Source organism: Belonocnema kinseyi, chromosome 7, assembly GCF_010883055.1.
Source record: "Belonocnema kinseyi isolate 2016_QV_RU_SX_M_011 chromosome 7, B_treatae_v1, whole genome shotgun sequence".
Lineage (NCBI taxonomy): Eukaryota > Metazoa > Arthropoda > Insecta > Hymenoptera > Cynipidae > Belonocnema > Belonocnema kinseyi.
Window position 1 is genome coordinate 127,374,473 of NC_046663.1, and position 8,846 is coordinate 127,383,318.

The 8,846-nt window shown below is 43.6% G+C and overlaps 2 pseudogenes; one reads left to right on the forward strand and one right to left on the reverse strand.

Annotated features, from left to right (window-relative positions):
- The first annotated feature begins 6,015 nt into the window (after positions 1–6,015).
- LOC117177590 lies at positions 6,016–6,196 on the forward strand (annotated as a pseudogene).
- Positions 6,197–7,627: 1,431 nt separating this feature from the next.
- On the reverse strand, positions 7,628–7,807 carry LOC117177589 (annotated as a pseudogene).
- Between the last annotated feature and the right edge of the window lie 1,039 nt (positions 7,808–8,846).

Below are 8,846 nucleotides of genomic sequence, written 5' to 3' on the forward strand. Positions count from 1 at the left end.
AATTCATTAGAATTCAAAGGATTTCTACAAATTTCCCAAGATTTTCAGATATTTAACAGACTTTAAAGAATTCAAGAACATTATTTATATTTTTTAATTAATTCAAAATCTTAAAAGTCAATCAAATTCTACCGAAATTCCTAAAAAATTCTTCAAAATTAGTTAAAATCTCTTAATTCATTGAAAATAGCTTGAACTCTTCTAAATATTTTGAAATATTTTAAAGTTCGTTTATAAATTAAAAAATGTTTTAAATCAAATAACTCGGGTTAAATCCCTTGAAATTCCTGATAGTCTGTTTAAATACTTAAAAATATTTTTAAATTACATGAAAATCCTTAAACTCTTTTGGTTTTTTTAAAATCATTTGAAATGCTTTCTAAGAATTGAAATTCCTCACTCACTTTTTAAGCCATATTAAATCCATTGAAATGGCACAAAATCCCTTTAAATCACTAACAATCTCTTCCCAGGTGCGAAATTCGGTCGGATACCAGAGCTTGACCATCGGCCTAAAGTCGGCTCTGCTACGGTAAATGATCTACGGTCACCAGAGTTGGACCGACTAAGATGTTTTCATGCTGCCATTGTATGACGTGCGCGGCGAGCAAAAAGCCAACCGCCAGCCCAATTCTGGCCCAAATATGGTAAGACAATCGGATAAATTGTGGCAGATTGGTCGTTACGACCACAATAAAGCGGTCGGTCCGACTCTGGATACAGCAGTCGGATTGACAGAAGTCACCTTGATGCACCCGATGGTCAGTCAAACATTGGCCCGAGTATAAGCAGACGTCGGATAAACTTTAATTGATTGTTACAAAAGAACGTAAAACTGCAGTCGGCCCAACTGTGGTCAGGAGTTGGCCTGTCCGCCTACGTCACATATGCTCGTAACTTTGGGTGCATATAACCTACTTCATTTCGATAGATTTGCTTTTGGTCGCAGTTGTTCTGCTCGTATTATTGGGAACTCGAATTGGTGTACTACTCGTAGAAATATATAAATATTCAAAATAAACCATTAAAAATTCTTAACCAAAAATAGAAACGTGTAAGGGTAAATATTTATTATTTAGATATCTTTTAAATTCTCAACTTTAGTTTCAAATCAACAAAACTGAAAAAACTTTGTTAATTTGTGACGCGATATCATAATTAAAAATGTTGAAATGAAACATTCAGAATTATTAATTGAATAATGCTGCATATTCAAAATGTATCTACTTTAATATATAATAAAATTAATTTTAAATCCTGCAAAATTTAAAAATTCTAAAAAAGCATTTAACACTGAATATTTTTAAAGTATAGCTTCCCAATTTGTCAACCTTCTTTTCAAATTAATCTATGAAGAAAATACAACACACAGTTTTTGTAGACAAGCTTCAAGTGCTTCCATATCCGAGTGGTTAGAGTACGCAGTAAAATACACTAGTTTAGTTAGGGTTCGAATCCTGGACGAGTAAGATTTTTTAAAGCGTTAAAGCGTGCGATTAAAAGTGTAAGTAACCGTGTGTGTGAATAATGTATTTAGCAATGGTAAAAAGTGAAGATTATATAATCATAATTTTTAAAATAACTTTTTTTAAAATTAATTTTTGTCGAAGGTTGGGCCGGCGTCATCTTAATAGATGGCATATATATAGGACCAAATGTTGGCCCGACGTGGAGAAGCCAAAGACGGTTAACCGTTATCATTTGACTGGTTGGCCCGACCAGTGGCGCACATAGTTGGAGGGACCGCCCGACGGTTGGCCCGACCGTGGGCCGACGGTCAATTCGCACCTGGGTTGGACTCATAAAAAGTATTATAAAGTCTCTAAAATCTCTTAAAAACTCTTTTGTTTTTTTTCAATTCTTCTCAAATATTTTAAACTTCTTTGAAATTACTTTAAATATTTCGAAGTTCATTTATAATTTTTTTTCTCTTTTTATTAAAAAGAATGTTTCAATCCCTTTATGCCAATTTCCGGGCCAACTTTGACCCAGAGTTGGGCCGGTAGTCGGTGTTACTCGTTAATGAAAGTTGTCCCATAGTTGACCCAACGGTTGGTCCATGTTCGAGCCAAAGTTGGGTCAACATTCGGTCCCACGTTTTCTGCCAACTTTGGCTGTTTAGATTGTGCCGACAAAAGTATCTTATAAATACAAAAGGTGGCCTAACTTTGGCTGCCGATCTACGGCGGGCCAAAGTCGGCCCTACTTTGGGCCAACGCACCTGCTCTGGGTGCCGACCTGAATTCGCATCTGGGAATGGTGGTTTTTCAGTATTAGGGGCGGCTTTTGGAAAATAATTTTTCGTGGTTTTGGTAAGCATTAAATGAGCCTTCAATTATGTGACAGTGCTGCCAGAACGAACTACAAATATACCCCCACCATACCTACCGTTTGGGAGCCGCAAAACAGAAGGTGCATGGTTACCACTGTGACTTCGTGTGTAAGACGAGGATTTCGCGGGGAGCGGGTGCTAATTTGGAAAATTGCACCCGCTCCCAGCGAAATCGCGGTAAAATTCCAGCCACAACCACGTCTCAGGACCGTGAGATAGGTAGTTACATTCTGTACAGGAATCAATACGACGATCCAGCAAAAGCATCGTGCACCCTAAGAACACGGAGCGACCCAAGGACTACCGCCTTCTGCATTTTTCCCGCAAGTGTTTTAGCTTATTCTTGACACGCAGGGATGCTTTTTAGACGATTAGCGAGTGAAATCTTGGCACCTCCTAGAGCGCCGATGATAAGGACGATTAGTTTAACAGAATATTTCGGGTACAATCATTGCAACTCCTTTATAAGGTCTCGATACCTCTCTTTCTTTTCATTCTCCTTGGTTATTATGTTTTTGTCAGCTGGTGCCGAAAATTCGATAACGAACATGGTTCGCTTCTCTAAGTCAAGAAGAACCATGTCAGCCCTCGAGTGAGCAACAGAAACAATTGTCGAGAATATAAAGTTCCAGTATATGCGGCACTTCCCATTCTCGACAATTGACTCGATTTCCCTAGGAGCATTTAGAGGAGCGTTATTAAGGTTAATGCTGTAAGAGTGACAGAGATGGTAATAAAGAACTCTTAGGGCCGCATTGTGCCTTTGAATGTAGGTCCTTCCCGCGTAAGTTGGACAACTAGATAGTATGTGAGCTAAATGCTCGGTGTGTGCATGGCACGCCCTGCAGCTATCATCAGAAACGTCTTGGCTCAAAATGTGGCGACGGTATGTTAAGGTGGAAATGACACCGTCTTGGCATGCAAAAATGAAATCCTCCGTAACAGACTTCAATCTGGGCTATTTAAGGAAAGAAATCGTTAGCTCACAAGACATTGACTGATCCTTCACATTTCTGTGAAGGTTCTCCTGACATCCCGCTACGCCTTTTTTTGAGCCTCGTTGTGCATACATTTCTTGCCAAACAGGTTCAATTGCCCGACTAATCCTATCATTTAGGATAGCTCTGAATATCTTATACAGTGTGTTCAGACAAGTGATTGGCCTGTAATTCCTCGGGTCAGCTAAGTTGCCTATTTTCAACAGGAGTATTGTGCGCCCTTCCACCAACCACTCCGGAATCGGCTCTTCCGACTTTAAATATGAAATGAAAATACGGGCGAAATGCTGATGGGTTAAAGGAAAATTTTTCAACCAGAAGGTTTTGATACAATCTGGTTCTGGTGCGGAATAGTTCTTCATCCCTCATAATACTTTTTTTACCTCCTCGGTAGTGATGGTTGGGGATGCTATGAGCATAACTTCGTACTGCAGGAGGCAATTCAGGTAGCCAGGAGTAAGCGAAGAAATCTGGTGGTAGCATAGTTGGATTTGGCTAATGCCTTTCCATCTGTGCCCCACGGGACTATTCGCCATGCCCTAAACGTGCTTGGTATGCCGCCAGATGTCACTGACCTGATCCTGAACATGCTCAGTGGTTGTTCCACGAGGGTGAGGAATGATCAACGCTCGACGGACAACCTAGCTATGGGTGCAGCAGTGAAACAGGGTTGTCCGTTCAGCCCGATCACATTCAACCTTGTGTTTGAGTCGGTAATTCGGGGACTTAAAAAATTAAATGTAGGCTTCCCAATGTTTGGTAGGGTCATAGATCTCCTCGCCTACGTGGTAGACCTCGCAGCTCTGACCAGCAGCCAGCAGGACATGCAGTCTTTGCTGGACGCAGCCTCGGAACTGTACAATAGGATAGGTCTTAAATTCAAACCGAGTAAATGCGCCACCTTGTCTTTGGAGCGTGGCAAGGTAGTAGAGTCGCATTTTACGATTAAAAGTGAACCTATTAAATCGCTCACTGACGAGGAGACCTATGTCCACATAGGGGTGGGTACCCACGGGTGCCCGGTTCAACCAGAACCCGATTGACTCGCTTGACAGAGCGATTCAAGACGTGGAGGCCATTCATCCCTCACTCCTCGCACCATGCCAGAAAATCGAGGCTACCTCGGTATTTGTCATGTCGAGACTAGACTTCATCCTTAGGGGTGGTAGAATCAACAAAACGTCACTGACTTGACTGGACAAGACAGTAAAAAGATATGCCAAAATCTAGATGTCTCTCCCTCAGAGAGCGAGTTCGGAAGTCGTGCATATTCCCCCCTGTAAAGGGGGAGCTAGATATTGCTAGATATTTATGCAATCGCGCCAATCTTTCGAATGCTTACCACCAAAGATCAGGTGGTCCGCGCAATCGCACTCGCTTCCTTGGGAGAGGCAATCAGAGGACGGATTAAACGAGCGCCTACAAGCGACGAGATAGCGCAGTATCTGTCGGGTGACTGCACGGGCGTGTTCTTAGGGACCTCGGGCACGGGCACCTCCGTGTTGTCGTACGCCATAAATGCCGCTAGACGACAGAGAGAAAGATTAAAAGTACGCTGGCGGTGGTGCGAGGAGAGAGGGGAGATGGCGGTTAAGTGCAATGGGAAAGGGGGGGGGGCTGGAAAAGGAGGAGGTCTTATAATTGTCCCACCCGGTGTAAGATCCCAGATCATCTATCGCCTCAGAGTGGCAGTGCAGAACTACTAGTTTGACTCTTTTAAACAAGAGAGATCAGGGCAAGGTGTACGCACTTGCTTCAGTTGACAGGGCCTCGAATGACTTCCTACGAAATTGAAGTTTTACAAGGTTTCCCGACTGGCACTTTGTGCAACGTGCAAGGCTGGATGTACTGCCGCTCAATGGAGCGAGAAGATGGGGTGACCAGCAGGACACGCGCTTTTGCCGATGTGGGTACACGAATGAGTCCCTCCCCCACGTTTTAAATAACTGTGGACCCCACATAGTCGCGATAACAAAAAGACATGACGCGACGGTCCAAAGAATTGTGAAGGGCGCAAAGCTTCCGGGAGAAATACTACTCAATAAATCAGTCCCGGAGGCTGACGCGGGCTCTTCTCTTCTCAAATCGGACATTGTCATTAGGGATGAGCGAACTAAGACTGCAACGATAATTGATGTCGCAATCCCTTTTGAGAATGGTCCGCATGCGTTTCGTGTGGCCAGGGAGCATAAGCTTCAAAAATATAAGCCCAAAGCCGATTCCCTTTAGGAAAAAGGCTATAAAGTGTACCTAAAGGCCTTTATTCTAGGTACACTGGGTACTTGGGACCGAGATAACCGGGCTGTTATTAAACACCTGCGAATCGGTAAGCGATATGCAGGGCTAATGATGAAACTTATGGTCTCTGATACAATCAGGTGGTTGAGAGATATATATGTCGAACATGTTTCTGGTCAGCGACAGTATGGTTGACTGGAAGTGACAGACTTTATATTCTTAACTTTTTAATACATGTGGATGTTTTTTTTTTATACTGAATATGTAGTGCGTAATTTGACACAAGTCTGTCGCGCGTGTTATGTATAACAATTTTTTTTTGTACTGCTCGACAAGTTAGTTGGAAAAGGGTGAATAGAATCACCAGAAATTTTATATACTTTAATAATGAACTTTTATCCTACATCTGTAGCGCCTGGACATGGAGCTTGTCCCACGTTCAGGACCATGTCTTTTTAAATAAATGACTTTTATCTGTTTTTATCAGCTTGATATCTGAAACGCATTCCATCGAAATACCAGCATATCGAACTGATTTTTGGAAATCGGCAGAGTGTTCTGGGGCTTGCTCCGGCTCTGCCACGGGTTGCCTTTACATTGCAGTACCGCAGTGTCCTTTCAAGTCGGTTTTGATTCCTCTTGAATCAAACCGAAGGGCCTGTGACAAGGCCATCGAACGCGTCCTCGGGTTGCGGATAGAGGGTCCGGTTGCAAATAGAGGATCCCTAGTCTATGCTGCACTTCGTAGACTTCTCTCCAAAATACTTCGACCTCCTCCGGTTTGGGCGGATGGTCGACAGTAACTGGAAGCTCTTGGAAGAGTCGAGATGGGTCAGAGAGAAACTGTTGATTTTCTGAGACCCACCTCTCCCTCCGCTCTAGACTTCTTTTAACATCAGGTAGTATCTGTCTTCTCTCAACAATATGCTTCCTAATGGTCCGCAGCTTTGACTTGTTAAGTATGTGATAACGGTTTCGGAGTTCGCGCACGAACTTTCGAACCTTGGCGGTAAAATTCCTTCCAGATGTGATGTTGTCAGCCACACACTGAACGCGGGACGCGTACGATCTTGTCTAGTCTATCTTTATGGAAAGTTGATGCATTCGTCTTTTGGTCTTATGTTCAACCGTTGGTTTTGTTTTACGGTTTACATCAGCAAAAGCTCTCGCTGCATTATACACACAATAATTGATAGTTCAGAGGTCGGATTCTTCGGAAAAATGTCCACGAATCTCGTCATCCATTTCAGCCATATCTTTAGGCTTGAGAGAAACCTTGGTGTTGATGTTTCTCCGGGTCATAAAGCGTCGCTCTTTTTTTATTGGATGCCTGTTCGCGGTTGGTCTTAGTGTCGTCTCTCTTTCTCTGTTGCCGGCTTGTTCTAGCTGTGGTAGAGAAAGCGTTCCGCTTACATAGACCCTTTTTCGGGGTAGTTCGGCATGGTTTCGCAGACGTTGCTACGAAAAGTGCGATAGCTCCAGGTGTTTCTCGCACGACAGAGCATGCAGCCGTGCCATGCTACCCTGTTCAGGGGCCACACTCGCATCGTAGCACTCTAGCAAGTCGTGATTCAGTCACTCCGTCCACCTAAAGGTCCCGAGATTCCGCCGATCCATCGCATTGAATCTATTTTGATTGGCTCACCTAGGTCTAGAGTGGTCGGCATTGTTGGCCGACCCATTTTCAAAAGCCCTGCGCGTTCTGTTGTTTTGAACCGCACTTACTACAATTATGTTTGATATTGTCATTATTGTTCCAAGAGAAGCTAGGAAAAGGGGTTCGTCCATCCTTGTAGAGCCCCGCATGCAAGGATAAGGCTGCGTACTCTGAGAGGTCGCCCGGTATTCCAGAGTCACCGTTCTAGACACCTCACCCAGGTGCCATTCAGCTTTCGGCACGGTTTTCACACCTCCCCTAGACAATTGTCCGCGACTGCCTATTTATTTTTGTAACCATATTCAGCAGAAATCCTTGGTATAGGGACCCTCTATCCGCAACCCGAGGATGCGTTCGGTGGCTTTGTTATAGGCCCTTCGTTTTGATTCAAGAGGAATCGAAACTGACTTGAAAGGACACTGCGGTATTGCAATGTAAAGGCAATCCATGGCAGAGCCGGAGTAAGCCCCAGAACACTCCGCCGATTTCAAAAATCAGTTCGATATGCTGGCATTCCGATGGAATGCGTATCAGATGTCAAGCTGATAAGAACAGATGAAAGTCATTTATTTAAAAAGACATGGTCCCGAACGTGGGACAAGCTCCACGTCCAGGCGCTACAGATGTATGAAAAAAATTCATTATTAAAGTATATAAAACTTCTGGTGATTATAGTCACCCTTTTCCAACTAAATTGTCGAGTAGTACAAAAAAAATTGTTATACATAACACCCGCAACAGACTTGTGTCAACTTACGCACTACATATTTAGTATAAAAAAAAAGAAAACATCGTCATGTATTAAAAAGTTAAGAATATAAAGTCTGTCGCTTCCAGTCAACTATACTGTCGCTGACCAGAAACGTTTTCGACGTATATATCTCTCGACCACCTGATTGTGTCAGAGACCATAAGTTTCATCATCAGCCCTGCATATCGCTTACCGATTCGCAGATATTTGATAAGAGCCCGGTTATCTCGGTCCCAAGTACCTAGTGTACCTAGAATAAGGGCCTTTAGATACACTTTATAGCCTTTTTCCTGAAGGGAATCGGCTATGGGCTGATATTTTTGAAGCTTATGCTCCCTGGCCACACGAAATGCATCCGGACCATTCTCAAAAGGGATTGCGACATCAATTAGCGTTACAGTCTTAGATCGCTCGTCCCTAATGACAATGTCCGCTTTGAGAAGAGAAGAGCCCGCGTCTGCCTCCGGGACTGATTTATTGAGTATTATTTCTCCCGGAAGCTTAGCGCCCTTCACAATTCTTTGGACCGACGCATCATGTCTTTTTGTTATCGCGACCATGTAGGGCCCACAGTTGTTTAAAACGTGGGGGAGGGTCTAATTCGTGTACCCACATGGGCGACAGCGCGTGTCCTGCTGATCACTCCATCTTCTGGCTTCATTAAGCGGCAGAACATCCAGCCTTGAACGGTGCACAAAGCGCCAGTCGGTAAACCTCGTAAAACTTCCATTTCGTAGGAAATTATACGAGGCCCTGTCAACTGAAGCAAGTGCATACACCTTGCCCTGGTCTTTCTTGTTCAAAAGAGAGTCAAGACAGTGGTTCTGCACTGCCACTCTGAGGCGATAGATGATCTCGGATCTTGCACCG